General features: G+C 46.4%; 1 protein-coding gene across 1 annotated transcript in view; it reads right to left on the bottom strand.

Moving 5' to 3' along the window:
- Positions 1 to 402: 402 nt before the first annotated feature.
- Positions 403 to 16811, bottom strand: part of LOC115089505 (transmembrane protein 238-like) — a 28092-nt gene continuing 11683 nt past the window's right edge. The window contains exon 2 of the mRNA XM_029597581.1: positions 403 to 1086. The gene's annotated coding sequence lies outside the window, so the exon portion shown is untranslated. The remainder of the gene's footprint in view (positions 1087 to 16811) is intronic.

Here is a 16811-nt window from a genome sequence, read left to right as displayed (position 1 = left end):
CCACCCCCGTGGCCCTGTCTAAACCCCCCCCCTTACCTTTGTCGGGGGATTTACACCTCCCGGAGGGAGACGTAAATCCCCGCGCGCCAGCGGGCCCCTAGCGCGCCGGGACGCGACCTGGGGGCGAGTACGGAGGGTGCGGCTACGCCCCCGGACCGCCCCGGGCCGTAACCACGCCCGCCACCAAAACGCTGCCGACACGCCCCGAAAACGGCGCTGTGCTCGGCCCCGCCCCCGACACGCCCCTTCCGAAAACCCCGGGACTTACGCGAGTCCCGGGGCTCTGCGCGCGCCGGTAGGCCTATGTAAAATAGGCTCACCGGCGCGCAGGGCCCTGCTCGCCTAAATCCGCCCCTGTGTGCTGTGTGTTCCATTTGTTGCCTAAATTTATGCAAAAATAGTTTAGAGAAATAGTTTATGCTGCGTGAACAGAAGAAGCTCTGCTCAGTGCTTGTTAACGTCAAGACAACTTTTAAAGACAAAAACAATTGACTTTTATTGGGAGTGTTCTGTAAACAAATTTCTCATGAAAAAAGTTGGCTAATAAAACTTGCAACATGTACAAATAGATCACAAAAAAAAAGAAAAACAAAAGTCCAATGGAATCCATTGTAGGAGTATTAACATCAATAAGAAGTTATTTTGGGCAAGAAAATCCACTGATACACAGGACCCAATGGTAAGTGTGCAACCAAACACACACAAAAAAATGAGAAGGTAAAATATGGCTCAGAAAGTTAAAAAAAAAAAAAAAATTCCCTGATATTCAGTGCTACAAAATATAAATAAAGATTTGGTCACAGAGGATGTCTTGTTAAATTAATAATTCTATTCAGTAGTTAATATTTTAAAACAAGATTGAAAATCATAGAACAAACAGAGGAGCCCAGTTCTGCGCTCTGTTCAAGGTAAAAATCTGGAGAAACATTTCACGCAGAGAGAGTGGGTAACTCTTTAAAAGGCAGCATGGCAGCAAGCTTTGGCATCAAAGTCCTTGGAGAGCAGATGAACGTCTTGAAACACTGTCCGAGATGTTTGCTTTCTTCATGGAGAAACACTGATGCAACACGTCATCACCTCCGACACCTAAAAATGAAAAAAAAAGAAATGCGTCAGGAGAGGGGCTCCTTGATCTGTGTGTTTCACCCTCTTATCAACAGTCCAAGTTTGGGCAACTATTGGTTTTATTGTATATTATTTTCTCTTTTTTTAAAAGTTTATGCATATTGAATTTGTACATTGCCTCAAGCCTTTGTGAATGCAATCTATCCTCACCCCGCCCCACCCATATCCCTTTACTCACTGGCTCCTATCAAGAGGAGGAGTGTTGTGGCCCTGCAGCTCATCTTCCATCCTCCACTGCTAGGGTTTGAGCATCATGCTTTGAATCATATGTTTCAGACATGCCATGCAGGCCCCAGCAGCGGAGGAGGGAGCACGTTCCAGAAAAGCTGAAAGGCTGTTGTCCTCCTCCTGTTTTGAAGTCTTAGGAGCCAGTGAGTGGAGGGGAGCAGGAGATGACAGCGAGGGAGTAAACAGGGGATCACGGGGGGGGGGGGGGGGGGGGGGGGGGGGGGCGGCAGAGTGTGAGCAAACCAGAGATTGCAGAGGGAGGGGGTGAGTGGAATAAGCCAGGGGTTTGTGGAGGGGAAGAGGGACTCTGGCTGAGTGTGAAGGGAGGAAATGAGAGGGAGTGTGAGGAGCCAAGGAGCTTTGAAAATGAAGATAAGGAAAAAAGAGTGGATTGGGGGGGGGGGGGGGCATAAAACAGGAATGCTGTGGCTTCCTTCCTTTCTCTACCCCAATCTTCCCTCCTCCTTTTCAACCTCCATTCCCAATACTCCCTTTCTTCCCTCATCTCTGATCCTTCCTCCTCCCCACCACTCCTGATCTCTTTACCCTCCCCTCCCCCTCATTCCTTTTCCTTATTCTCCCTGAATCCCCCCTTCTCCATCTCCTCCTCCATCCTTTTTCTACCTCTCCTGCCTGATTCTTCTTCCTCTGCAATCTCCTCCTCCCAGATCCCTTCCTCTTCTTCCTCCCTAGTCCCAATCAAGATGACTTTTCCTCCAATAAAAAATCAAATAAATTAACAGAATGTCAGTACATGACTATTTGTATAAAGAAAAAAAAAAAAAAGCTGATTGCTTAACTGTAACAGGTATTCTCTGAGGACAGCAGTATGTTAATCCTCACACATGGGCGACATCATCAGATGGAGCCCGGTACAGAACTTTGATCTCAATGAGTCTAGAACTTTCAACATGCCCTACTGAGCACGTGCAGCTGTAGTCACCCTGCCCCCTAGGCAAAGTCCATGATATAGCTAATACAAGGAGAAACCAACTCCCAGGGGAGGCGGGTGGTTTTTGTGAGGCCCAACATCCTGCTGACCTCTGAGAACACTTGTTACAGGTAAGCAACTCTACTTTCACCGAGGACAAGCAGGATGGTAGTCCTCACACATGGATGAATCCCCTAGCTATTAGGGATGTGCAGCCAAAAAGTTTTCATTGCATTCGTGATACGTATTCGTGGATAGTCGATTCAGTTTCATGCGGAAGTATGGAGAATTCCATACTTTGTCGATCTGTCAATACGTTTCCCGGTTCCCATTAAAGTCAACGGGGAAAGGATTTCCTAATTAAAAATTTAAACCCCCCCACTCTCCTAACCCCCCCCCCCAAGACTTACCAAAACTCCCTGGTGGTCCAGAAGCCATCCTTGTACTCGTTTGCCGGTTCATTATGGCGCCGATAGCCTGTGTCACAGGGGCTACCGGTGCCATTGGTCAGCCCCTGTCACATGGTCACTGGGCGCCATCTTGTGCTCCTACCATGTGACAGGAGCTGACCAATGGCACCGGTAGCCCCAGTGACATAGTATGGGCAAAGGTTATCGGCGCCATTTAGAGTATTGGCATCGGATGGCCTGCGTGCAGGAGGTTGCTCCCGGACCCCCCGCTGGACTTTTGGCAAGTCTTGTGGGGGTCAGGAGGCCCCCCCAAGCTGGCCAAAAGTCCCTGTGGGTCCAACGGAGGTCCAGGAGCGACCTTCTGCACGCCGGCCTTCCGATGCCAGGACTCAAAACGGCGCAGATAGCCTTTGCCCATACTATGTCACTGGGGCTACCGGTGCCATTGGTCAGCTCCTGTCACATGGTAGGAGCACAAGATGGCGCCGGTGACCATGTGACAGGGGCTGACCAAAGGCACCGGTAGCCCCTGTGACACAGGCTATCGGCGCCATAATGAACCGGCAAACGAGTGCAGGGATGGCTTCTGGACCACCAGGGAGTTTTGGTAAGTCTTGGGGGGGGGGGGGGGTGTTAAATTTTTATTTAGGAGGCCGAATAAAACAGAAATCTGTTTAATACGTGGGGAGTCGCGATGCGTTTCGCCTCCCCACGTATTTAACAGATAGCAAAAAATAAGTTGCGGATTACAAATACGTGGAAAATGGATGCACATCCCTACTAGCTATAGGCTATCTGAGCAGGACAAAGAGGGTAATCACACAGTATAGAAGTACTACCTGTCTATCTTTTGCCTGTTAGGCAGCCGACCCACCAAGGTGTCCAGGCTGGTGAAGAGTTGAGTTCTACAAAGAAGAACCATAGAAATGACAGACACAAACCCCTCATGCATAGCAGGGGCGCCTGAGTCAGAGAAGCGATGCGAGTGCAAGCAGAAGCATACTCTGCATCATGGAAAAAACATTACAAGCAGGGTTTCGAAGTAGGCCTAGAACCTCCTGGGTACAGGAAAAAGCTTAGAGATGCAAACAAGAGAAGGACTTTTGGAGAAGACCGCACAGTTTCCTTCGGTGTTAGAAGACAACTGAAAACCCAACTGGGCCAGAGAACTCCCCAGAAAGTAACTGCAGTCCATTGACATCTGAAGGACAAAAGGTCTCTGCAGAAATGTGCCCATGTGTGACTGATAGGCACAATGGGCAGAAAAGCTGAAGCAATGCTTGGAGAATAATCAGCAACAATGGTAGGGCCTGAGACCGACCCTACATGCCAAAACAGCAGACCTAGCCGACCAACATCAGGAGTTTCAGGGGAAAACAGCAATCCCTGAAAAGATCGCTAACCCTGCTCCCGAGCAGGGAGGGACGTTAGGCCTGAAGCTCACCCACACTGCACAATGTCAATGGCAGGGTTATCCATCCTGTCTACAGGATCAGTCAAGTGACCAGGAAGGCACTTTCAGTGACCTAGTGAAGAGAGAAACCTAAAGGCAGTATTAGCCACAGCCTGGCAAAAATATAGGGAAAACGTGGTGCATCTTTCCCTGCAGCTATACACTAAGATATACCATGAATGCCATAGATTTTCCTCCCATCTCCAACAAGAAGTCAGAGGGAGCAAGAACACAAGGAGACAGACCGCTGGACTGCTGGGTAAGCACAAGTCGCTAGGTGGTATATCCCAACCCGAAGCGAATAACTCACTGTCAATTCCAGTAGGGAGTTACCCACTGAGATAGAGACCTCTCTGTTTCCTGTCTTTTAGCCAGTTTGCAATCCATGAAAGGACATCGCCACCTATCCCATGACTTTTTACTTTTCCTAGAAGCCTCTCATGAGGAACTTTGTCAAACGCCTTCTGAAAATCCAAGTACACTACATCAACCGGTTCACCTTTATCCACGTGTTTATTAACTCCTTCAAAAAAGTGAAGCAGATTTGTGAGGCAAGACTTGCCCTGGGTAAAGCCATGCTGACTTTGTTCCATTAAACCATGTCTTTCTATGATTCTGATGTTTAGAATACTTTCCACTATTTTTCCTGGCACTGAAGTCAGGCTAACCGGTCTGTAGTTTCCCGGATCGTCCCTGGAGCCCTTTTTAAATATTGGGGTTACATTTGCTATCCTCCAGTCTTCAGGTACAATGGATGATTTTAATGATAGGTTACAAATTTTTACTAATAGGTCTGAAATTTCATTTTTTAGTTCCTTCAGAACTCTGGGGTGTATACCATCCGGTCCAGGTGATTTACTAATCTTCAGCTTGTCAATCAGGCCTACCACATCTTCTAGGTTTACAGTGATTTGATTTAGTCCATCTGAATCATTACCCATGAAAACCTTCTCCATTACATGTACCTCCCCAACATACTCTTCAATAAACACCGAAGCAAAGAAATAATTTAATCTTTCCGCGATGGCCTTATCTTCTCTAAGTGCACCTTTAACCCCTCGATCATCTAACAGTCCAACTGACTCCCTCACAGTAAAAACTTAAAAAAGTTTTTACTGTGAGTTTTTGCCTCTACAGCCAACTTCTTTTCAAATTCTCTCTTAGCCTGTCTTATCAATGTCTTACATTTAACTTGCCACAGTTATCACATTTAATACAAACAAAAATTAAAAAAAAAAACAAAACAGTAAAAAAAACCCCCCCAAACAATCCACCTGAAAAACATAATTAAGATAAACAAACCACCATAAAAACACACATTAAAGCCCTTGATGCAACTACTACTCCCAACATAGTCCATTCTGAAATTTGCTGTTTTAGTCTAAGAATTCAAACTTTTAAAGCATATTGAAAGAGATGAGGCTTTAATATCTTCCTAAATTTCACCAATAATAGCTCATCTTTAATCTCCTGTGGTAATGAGTTCCACAACTGAGGTCCTTGCACAAACAGCATCTCACGTAATTCATCCACATGGATCTGTCTTGTGCCTACTTTTATGAAAGATGAGTTTCTATCAATACTATATTCTGCATTTATCATCTAAAAACAGTACATAATTGTCATTTTGCAGCATTTTAATATAACTAATTAAAACTCATCTATATTGAAATGTTTAGCCCTGGATGTACAGTGTTTATACATAGATTTATAATTTTCAAACTATTTTAAAAGAGAGCCAATAATGTAGTTAGACATGATACCTTTATGAGCCTAATTATTTATTTATTTAGGACTTTTATATACCGAAATTCGTATAACAAGTTACAAATCAAATCGGTTTACATTATAAGGATAACCTTCGCATGAGAATGCAGTACATTAAACAAGGATGAACTAACTTGGATCCATGGAACTGGGTTTAAACAGAGAAAATAAACGCAGAACTTTAGTCAGCAAACCGGATACTGACTTAGCAGTATACTCAAGCAACTAAGAAAGAGAGTGGAGCACGGTACTAAGGAGAAGCATTCTTAGAACGTCTGTACAGTATAAGGCTAACTAGAGATGAGAGACTAGTTGCGCATAGCAAGATAACTCAAATGGTCAGATGGATCTAAGGGAAGACTTGGTTGAAAAACCAGGTCTTGAGTCTTTTTAAAGGTGATCGGACAACGTTCTAGACGGAGATCCAGGGGGGAGCGAATTCCATTGAGTTGGGCCGGCCGTGGAGAGAGCTCTCTTCATTAATGAAGTTTTAATAGGAGTGGTCTGGAGAGTGTTTCTGTATGCTGATCTCACAGGTCTGGCGTGTGTGCGAGGTTGAAGTGGGATTTTAAGCTCCAGTGGGGTGATGTCGTGAATGGCTTTGTGAATGATTGTTATTACTTTGTAGGCGATTCTGAATTTAATTGGGAGCCAGTGAAGGTTCCGCAGTATGGGGCGGATTTTCAGAGCCCTGCTCGCCGGGAAGCCTATTTTACATAGGCCTCCCGGCGCGCGCAGAGCCCCGGGACTCGCGTACGTCCTGGGGTTCTCGGAGGGGGGCATGTTGGGGGGCGGGGCCGGAGCGCGCGGCGTTGCGGGGGCGTGTCGGCAGCGTTTTGGGGGCGGGTACGGGGCGTGGCTACGGCCCGGGGGCGTGGCCGCGCCCTCCGTACCCGCCCCCAGGTCGCGGCCCGGCGTGCAGCAGGCCCGCTGGCGCGCAGGGATTTACGTCTCCCTCCGGGAGGCGTAAATCCCCCGACAAAGGTAAGGGGGGGGGGTGTAGACAGGGCCGGGTGGGTGGGTTAGGTAGGGGAAGGGAGGGTAAGGTGAGGGGAGGGCAAAGGAAAGTTCCCTCCGAGGCCGCTCCGATTTCGGAGCGGCCTTGGAGGGAACGGGGGGAGGCAGCGCGGCTCGGCGCGCGCAGGCTATACAAAATCGATAGCCTTGCGCGCGCCGATCCAGGATTTTAGTGGATACGCGCGGCTCCGCGCGTATCTACTAAAATCCAGCGTACTTTTGCTTGAGTCTGATGCGCAAGCAAAAGTAGGCTGATCGCGCTTCTTTTAAAATCTACCCCTATGGGTGTAATATGGTCTCTTTTGTTGGTATTGGTCAGAATTCTTGCTGAGGCATTTTGTAACATCTGTAATGGTTTGATGGTATTAACCGGAAGGCCAAGTAGAAGTGAGTTGCAATAATCAATTTTTGAAAAGATGATTGCTTGGAGGACTGTCCGAAAATCTTGGAAGTGGAGAAGAGGTTTCAGCCGTTTTAAGACTTGAAGTTTAAAGAAACACTCCTTTGTCGTGTTATTGATGAAACTTCTGCAGTTCAGTTGATTGTCCATGATGACTCCTAGGTTTCTGACTTGGGGGGAGAAAACTGGTTGTGTAGAGGGGTATGTGTTGGGCAATGCGTAATTACCGTCTTGGGTGACGAGAAGGAGCTCCCTCTTATTGGTATTCAGGATCAGGTTGAGGCTTGTTAGGAGGTTGTTTATGGCTTGAAGGCAGGTGTTCCAGAATTCCAGTGTTTTGTATAGTGAATCGGTGATCGGTATAAGTATTTGTACATCGTCTGCATATAAGTAATGCGTTAGGTTTAATTTGGTGAGGAGATGGCAGAGTGGGAGAAGGTAGATGTTAGAGGGTTGGGGATAATAAAGATCCTTGCGGGACTCCTAATGTTGAGCAAATGGGGGGAGATTCTTTATTGTTAATTTTGACCCTGTAAAACCTATTTTGAAGGAATAACTTGAACCAGTTGAGAACGGTGCCTTTGATGCCGATGTCAGATAGTCGATTTAAGAGAATAAAGTGGTTCACCGTGTCAAAAGCCACTGATAGGTTGAGGAGGATGAAGCAGCATGCTTTAGGCAGGGATGGGCAAACTATGGCCTGCGGTCCAAATCCAGCCCATTACTGTGTTTCATCTGGCCCACCTATCTTTAAAAAATGTACATTATGTGTGGCCCACGCCCTGTATCAGGCTAGAAGAGGATTGTCCTGCATCATAGCACCATGGAGCAACGTTCTGGCAGGGTTCCCAATCCAGACCAGCAAGAAGAGTGGTGCTGTGGACTGGCTCCCTGTCCTCCTTCTCCTCTCTATCAAGGATCTGGGCCTGCCTCATGGAAAGGCTCTTCTGTAGGGAAAAATTACTTGTTTTGCAACCCATAGTAGAGCAGCAATAAGAAGAGCTGTTTAGGACAGGCAGCACAAGTTGAGTTGCTGCTTTGTCCTGCAGTGTGTGGTCCAGCTAGAAGCAGATTTCATTGCATGAGGGAGGGAGAGAGGGAGAGACTTAGACAGCCAAGTTTTTTGTTTCCCGTGCAATATAAGTCATGGCTGCTTCTGTGCAGCACGGGAAGTGATGCTCTGCATGTGGGGAACACAAGGCCATTCTGCCTCCATGAGGGCTGCGTGATATATACAAGTGGTGAGGAGGGTCCTTTGGGAGAGACTCTAGCCACCGCAGAGGTTAAGCTATCTAAAAAACAGCAGTCCCTGGAGTCAGTCCTAGGATCTAAGGCAGAACTGGAAAAAGTGAGAATGGCAGCCATTTTAGAAGAGACCCTGTGGCACTATGGAGAGACATGCTTTGTGGGGTTCCCACCCCCTGCCAGCAAGAATAGGCCCTACATGGTGGTGAGGCGAAGCTGGCCTGTTGGTGGGCTTCCAGTACCCAGCCGGCAGAAAGGGCGCGACACATGGTGGGAAGGGAGTGGGGGGGGGGGGGGATCCTGACAGAAGGAAGGGGCAGGAATGAGGGAAATGAAAGGGATTAAGTGGGTGGCTGAGTGACAGAGGGGAGGAAAGTAGTGCATGGGATGGTGGGTGAACGACACAAAGAAAGGAGAGGTGAATGACAGGGGGACGGGAAGAGGCTGAGTGGGGGGGTGACAGAGGGGAGTGAATGGAGAGGAGTGAATGAGTGAAAGGTGAATGAAAGGGAAGAGGAAGGGAAGAATTGGAAGACTGTATTGAGAAGGGAGGGTAGAAAGGCGAGTGTTTGTGTGGACATAATTTATATATTTATTTAAAAGCACTTATTACCCGCTCTTCCTTCGTTCAGAGTGGGGTACAATGTGACGTATATACAGACAATCAAGAGGGTGGCAATGAATGAAAACCTTTTGGGGGGGGGGGGGGGGGGGAAGAGAAAAGGACAAGCATCAAGGGAGATCAGTTGTGACAGGAGGGTCAGCAGGAGAGGGGAGTAGAAGACTAGGTATCATTTCCTGCAGGGGGACCAGTTGGGGGTAATCCATTGTCGTCTTGGTTAGGGAGTGCTCTCTTGAAGAGGAAAGTTTTTAGGGCTTTACTGAAGAAAGTTCTCTCTCTGAGACATCTTATTGCCTTTGGTAGACTGTTCCATAGGAGTGGCCCAGCAGAAAAGAATGTGCGGTCTCTGGTTTCCTTGAGATGTGAGGGTCTTATTGTTTGATGTTTTATGAGGAATGGTATAAGAGAGAGAAGAAAGTGTGTGTCCCCTCCCCTAATGCACTACAATCTCAGGATGACTGGAAATCAAGAGTTCATAGGTATGAAGAGGGGGAATTTTGTTTGATACGGCATGGTGATATTTCCGTTTGCATTACTGCACTGCATAAGTCTGGCTTGTAGTGGTTTTCAGTTTAGTTTGTCTGCACCTGTTTTGTACTATATGGCCTTTTTATTCTCATTTGGCGAGGGTCTGTGTGTTATGCATTTATGACTGAGGTGAGGTAGTCTGGTAGTCGGGAAAATGCCTTGTACCTCTTGGGCTGAAGATTTTGCTGATCTTGTTAGAAGCTGGGATCCATGACTGAAGGCAGGGCTGGTGCTAGCGTTTTTGTTGCCCTGTGCAAACAAGTGGTGTGCTGTGTCCCCCCCCCACCCTGTAATTCATTCATCTCCCTCCTGTAATCTAAACTTTAAAATCTGACATTCCTCCCTACCCAGGTCCACACCCTCTCCTCTGGAACTCATGGCCAATGCAAGAGTACTAGATGCCCTAAGCACCCCCTCCCCCGCTCTGGCCCTCTACAAACAACACAATTACAAATTATGCATCTATAATAGCAGATTTTGCATTAAAATGCCATTCAGTCTGCTGAGGTGAAACTATCCTTACAACCTGTATATTATATTTACATCCACTGCTGAAGTGCCAAGCAGAAAACCCTGCAAAAATACCCATATGTTATTAGGCCTATTATAATGCATGTTGAATGTGGGCTTGACCCTCAGAAAACCATGAATAAAGAATTACAATATAGCAAACCTCCTATGCCAAACAGCACTAATTGCCAGTGCTCAAACAATAACAATCTTGCCTATGAAAAAGTAACACTACAAATATAACACCAGCACCTAAAATATCAATACACCTCGTATTAGGAAAATGGAACGAGCCAAGCTGCTATACAAACCTACACAGAAGCTATACACTAGCAGAATACCTCACCTCTGTCATACATGCAAAACACTGATAAACCCTCACCAAATACAGATTAGAGACCATAAAGTAGAAATACAAATGTGCAGACAAAAATTGAACTGGATATCTTAAAAAGCCAGACTTTTTACAGTGCAACAATGCAAAACAGAAACCACCATTCCTCATAAAATATCAAATAATAAAATCAAGAAATATAAAATTTCAGTCATAATAGTAAAACCATAATAACAAAAAGAAATATTTCAAAACAGACTGACTCCGCAGAAGCAGGAGATGATGTCGCTCAAATGCTGCCGCTGCTCCTGCTGCCAGTTAGCGCAGAGGATGTGTTTTTTTCCCCCTACATCGGATCAGGCAGAGGTTTGGCAAACCACCTACAGATCCCGCGGCTTTTTTTTTCCTTTACACTTCGGCTGCCCGTGGGGGGGGGGGTGGGGGTCCTCCGGGTAGCCCCACAGCCTCCGCTCAATTTGGTCACGGGTGGACCTAGGCCACCGCCACCCGGTGGAAGTGCACGGCTTGCACAAAGCGTTGCGCCGACCCTGACTGAAGGGGCTCCTCGGGTGCTAAAAAATGATGGTGCTTAAAGCCTGCTGGATATTGAAATGCTGGGGGTTTCGTTGACCTATTGAGGAACTCCAAGGGGGACTACCCCCCCCGCCCTCTTTGTGGTCAATAACTTGGAATATGATGCCAGCACAAAAATGTTTGCCCACCCCTGCCTTAGGGGCTAGTAAACATCCTTCCTCGGTAATTGTTCATGTCTGGTCCATCTAGGTAAAAGAAGGTCTTTGGAAAATTAATTCTACAACAGACATCATTTAAAAACTACATGCTAACTACATGATAATGTGGTTAGCATTTAAAAACTACATGCTGCTTACTACATGATAATGAGGACCTTTGGTTTCTTAATTCTTCTTAAATTTCTGACTTTTCTTGTTTTGTTAAAAAATTTTCTTTTTAGTTAAGTCATGCAAAGTGTTAGGGATTATAATTATACAATGTATTTTTTTTTCAATCTTTACTATTTTTTATTTATTTATTATGTTTTTATTTTCTTTAGTATTATTATTTTTTTTTATCTCTTTATAATTTGAACTTGTGAACTGTTTTGGTCGGATACCCTCCGTGAAAATCGGTATATAAAATGTTTTAAATAAAATAAATAAATAAATTACAAAAAAATGTGTGTCACTCACTCCACTGATCGTGGCAGCGTACAAAGTAACATACAGAGTCATTAAAACATACATCATCACACATAGATTAATAGACATCAGCCGTCAGGTAGACTTTTTAAATTTAAAACTTCTGTCACCCTTAAGTCTTTCCTTCCTGCAGCTGCTCTTTAAATGCCTTCCTACAAAGCCATGTTTAATTCAGCTTTAACAACTGTCAGTCATTGTACGCAGTAACACAGGCACTGAGCTCCAAATTATCAGTCCAGCGTCTAATCCTGCTCTGTTGAAAATACTGTACATACAAATGTTTGTCATAAAACACACACACACACACACACACACACGTTTTTTGTTAAAGTGATCAAAGTAACAGGGCTTAACCAGCTAAGGTGAAATCAAGCTACACCCGTGTAATGGGCAATTATTGTTCTGAGATATGTTTATCCTAATTAGCAGGGACACTTCTTTTAGAAACCCAGACTGCTCCCTGGGCTGTACCACCCAGAACAAAGAGCCGAGCCATTGACACATACTTGGAAAGTTAAGCCACCCCAGCTCAGGTCCTGTGAACACGCCCCAAAAGCTCTCAGCATGTGGAAGACCTGTTTAAACATCCCATGGAGGTGGCCTCAGTGTTTAATGGTTTTTATTCCTTTCCAAATATGAGTTTAGCGTAATTACTCATTGAAAAGTTAACAGGAAAAAAAAAATGAATAGCAACCATGCCAATACTCTTGAAAAACACTTAAAAAGGGAGAACATTGTATGTTTCTACCTATCTTTTCATAGAATCTTAAAATCCTAGTTGAATTTTGCAAGTAATAAAACTGTAAAACTTAACCTTCACCTACTCCCCCCCACATTTCCCCAAAAGGAGATCTAGGTCAGCTTGAGCCATATCATGGCAATGCCACCTTAAATAAGGGGTTTTTATATAAACTGGATTGTCAAGAAGGCTCCAGGTATTCAAACAGTCCTTCTCTTGCCCCATTACATCTGTGACCTTGTAGTCCTGCTCGTCTCAGAGAATTTGGAACTACAGGTCAGTGGCGTAATGGGGGGGGGGGGGGGGGGGCAGGAGCACCAAGTACCCCAGGAGCCAGACTGCAGGGGGCACGCAAGGGATCCCATCCCTCCCAGGCAAGAAGAGGGCTGGAGGAGCCCATCCCGCCCGGCAGTAAAAGAAGAGGTGGTGGAGGCCCGCAGCCGCTCTGGGAGCCCATCCCGCCCAGCAGCATGCGCTCCCCCCCCCCCCCCCCCCCGGGGGATGTGGGCTTCCTCTTCTGCCTCTGGGCACCACACTTCCCCCGTCCCCTGCTGGCCCAGCTGCTCCCCCTGCCTCACAAGATGCAAATTCGTCCTCTGCCAGGGCTTGAAATGATGATAGCCTGGGTGGAACGCAGCAGGTGGGGGCTGGAAAATGCACATGTTCACTAGCACTAGCAGAATGATCTCTCCTTCCCGCCCCCATGGTCCTCAAGACTAAGTTCTGTGCAGCACTTTATTGCATCGGTGCTAGGCCGATGCAATAAAGTGCACTCAGCCTAGCGCACAGGTCAACGCGCTAGACTAACACCTAATGCAATAAGGGGATTAGCAGGTCCAAGCGCACGAGTTGTTAATAGCGCTCATCACATGCAAATGCCATGTAGATGAGGCTATTAGCTATTAACACCCCCCCCCCCACCCCCCGCCATGCAGAAATTCACCGTGTCCCCGACGTGCACTTTTTAAACACAGCAAATTTAATGCCAGCCCCAGAGCTGGCATTAAGTCTTGCCGTGCATCAAGGGCTCAACTAGAAACAAAAGTACTGCTGTCCTTTTGCTTTGTCCAAAGCTGTTTCCACCAGCACATGCAGGTTTTGTTTCTACTCTTGTCTGCAACAATTGTTTTTAAAGGGATGTGTGCGCTTGTACTGCTGCTTCTACTCCCTTGCTTCACCTAGCTGACACGCTTTTTTTTTTTTCTTTTTTTAAGATTGTGCCATGCACCTGTAAAGTGAAGTGATCACAACACATACGAGCCGCAGAGGGAGTGAGCTAGCTGACATTAAGACCCTCAGCTCACAGTCTTCACTGGACGCGGGGGGGGGGATAAAACGGATGCTCGTATTAAGTATGTGTTTTCCTAACTCGCGCACAGCCACGTCTCCTGGGCACCCAATGCTTTGGAGCACTGCGGAGGCACAATTTCCTCCAGCTCGTACGTTTTAGTGAGACAGCTCATTAGATTACTGCATTGGACGTCCAGAAGAGGTGGGTTGTACATGCAGTAGGAAAATGGGCACTCAATACAGGCGCCCATTTCACTGCACGTCATATTGCATTGGCCTGCAAGTGCGTTTAGCATTGGCCCTAAGGAGAAGAGCAGTGCGGCCCAGAGCCAAAAGAGGAGCAAAGTAAGCCCCTGTGGCCGATGGGACTTCTTTCTCAAGGCCACGAGGGTTGGAAGAGGAGGCGGCGGCGGCTTCTGCTGCCACCTGTTTTTCCGGGTTGGGGGGGAGAGAGAAAGTGTGTGTGTGTGTGAGACAGATCCTTTCAGGCTGAGGCAATATTGCATAAAAACAAAACAAAACAAAAAAAACCCAACAACAACATGCGATCAAAAAACGTGAGCCCAGTTTGAACACATGCACAGCCACCTCTCCTGGGCGTTCAATGCAATAGGCAAATGAAAAGGGACGCGCAATGGATAATTTGTGCATCCCAAGTGCTCTAAATCAGGCGCCCAGGACAGAGGCTGTGCATCCACAACAGCCTGGCCAGAGCTCCCTCCCCACCCCGCACCCCGGCAGGGCTGTTCCTGATTGGCCTTCAGAAAGGGGATTGGTCCTTTCACTGACATGCGACAGTGAATGGACCAATCGGCAGTAAGTGAAGAAGTGAATGAATATTAAAGCGCCTGACACTGAATATTAAATGTATTCACTCCTTCAATCAGGCCACAACTTGGGGATGCTGCTTTCTGTGGTTCCTTCTACTGTATCACGATGAGGTCTTGAGCATGGCATGACTCTGCATTCTGTGGTTCCTCCTATTTAATATTGCGACAATACTAATAGGAGAAATCACAGAAAGCAGGATTTTTTTTGTGAGCTCTTGAGTGTGGCATGCTTTAATGCCTGCTCCCAGGCAGGCGTCAAATTTGCTGCATTAAAATGGGTGCCTTGGCCGCGCAGCAATTTTTGGCATTGCAGGGTAATAGCCAATAGCCTCATCTACATGGAATTTGCATGATAAGAGCTATTAATTACACTCTCGATTGAATGCGCTAATCCCCACATTGCACTGTGCGTAAGTCTAGCGTGTCCAACTGCGCGTTAAGCAGTGCACTGACCTGAGCGCCTGATATTGCATTGGCCTGTTTGTGTGAAAGACACAGCAGTATGTATGTGTGTGATTGAGAGCTTACGCATGTAAGCGAGAGAGAAAGCATGCGTATAAATGTGTAATTGAGAGCCTGTGTGTGTGACAGAGAGGGGACGAAATTGCAAGCAAACTCCCCCCCCCCCCCCCCACCCCTTCCCTCCCATTAATTCACAACATCTCAGGGTACCTGGAAATCAAATGTTTAGAGATGTGGAGAGCAGAGCATTTTTTTTATCATTATTATTTTTAATTATTGGGACTTTGTGTCTACTATTTTGAAATATTGTATTGTGTATGGAAATATTTTGTAGGAGTTTTTAATTATTGGATATTCCTTTATCAGCTGTTTTCAAACAATCTGTATTTTTGTTTATTAGTATGGCTTTACTGCTATTGATTTTACATTTCTTAATTTGTTTTATGAAGATTGGTGATGTTTCTCTTTTTCCTTTGTTGCACTGCATACAGAATCTCTGGCTTGTTGCAGTTTCTAGTTCAGTTTTATTTATAATTTACGGTCTCTTTATTCTTTGTTAGGAGAGGGTCTGCACATGTGACTGAGGTAGTAATGTCTAGCAATCTGAAGATGAAAAATTAATGTGACAAAGCGATAGCCAAGGCCAGAAGAATGCTGGGCTGCATAGAAAGAGCAGTATCCAGTAAGAAAAAGGAGGTGATAATTCCCTTGTACAGGTTAGTGAGGTGTCACTTGGAGTAGTGTGTACAGCTCTGGAGACCGTATCTCAAAGGGGACAGAGAGGATGGAGGTGGTCCAGAGAAAGGTGATCAGAATGGTGGGGGGTCTCCTCCAAAAAAGGTCTTACGAGGAGAGGTTGAAGATCCTAAATATGTATATCCTGGAGGAGAGGAGAAGCAGGGGAGACATGATACAGACCTTCAGATGCTTAAAAGGCATAAATGACGCAATTTTAATAACAAACCTCTTCTGCTGGAAAGAAATAAGGAGAACTAGAGGTCATGAAATGAAGCTCCAGGGAGGATGTTTCAGATTAAATGTCAGGAAATATTTCTTCACAGAAATGGTGGACGATGCATGGAATGCACTACCGGAGGACCAGGACAGTGAAGGAATTCAAAAGGGCATGGGATAAACACTGCAGATCCCTAGAGGCGAGAGAAGTGAAATGAGGAAAGAGGCACGTTAGAGGCAGGATCCTTCAGGCAGTTAAAAAAAAAAAAAGAAAAAGGGGGGGGGGGGAGGGGAAGTCTGGAAAAACAAGCAAACGCAGGGGTGACGTACCAGTGTAAATCAAATAGCACAAGAGGAAGTATAGGTATACAAATAATCAAGGCGGGGTGACTTACAGTTGAGACACATATTGGGGCAGATTTTAACACATATGCGTGTGGCGTACATTTGTGCGCACAGCCCAGCGCACACAAATGTACGCCCGATTTTATAACATGCGCGCACAGCCGCGAGGTTATAAAATCAGGGGTCGGCGCGTGCACAAGGGGGTGCACATTACAGGGCCGGCGGAAGCACTAGGCGAACTAGGCGGTCGCCTAGGGCGCCAGCTTCCCGGGGGCGGCACTGCCCCGGTAAAATTGAGAGCCGCGCTCAGCCGCTGCCCCGGTAAAATTAAAAGAGCTGCATTAAGCCGCCGCCCCCCCCGATAAAAATAAAAGAGCCGCTGCTGGCAGCCCGCCCCAAAAGAC

The sequence above is a fragment of the Rhinatrema bivittatum genome, chromosome 4 (genome assembly GCF_901001135.1).
Source record: "Rhinatrema bivittatum chromosome 4, aRhiBiv1.1, whole genome shotgun sequence".
Taxonomy (NCBI): Eukaryota; Metazoa; Chordata; class Amphibia; order Gymnophiona; family Rhinatrematidae; genus Rhinatrema; species Rhinatrema bivittatum.
Note: the sequence above shows the minus strand (reverse complement) of the source record. Positions and strands in the feature narration are given on the sequence as shown.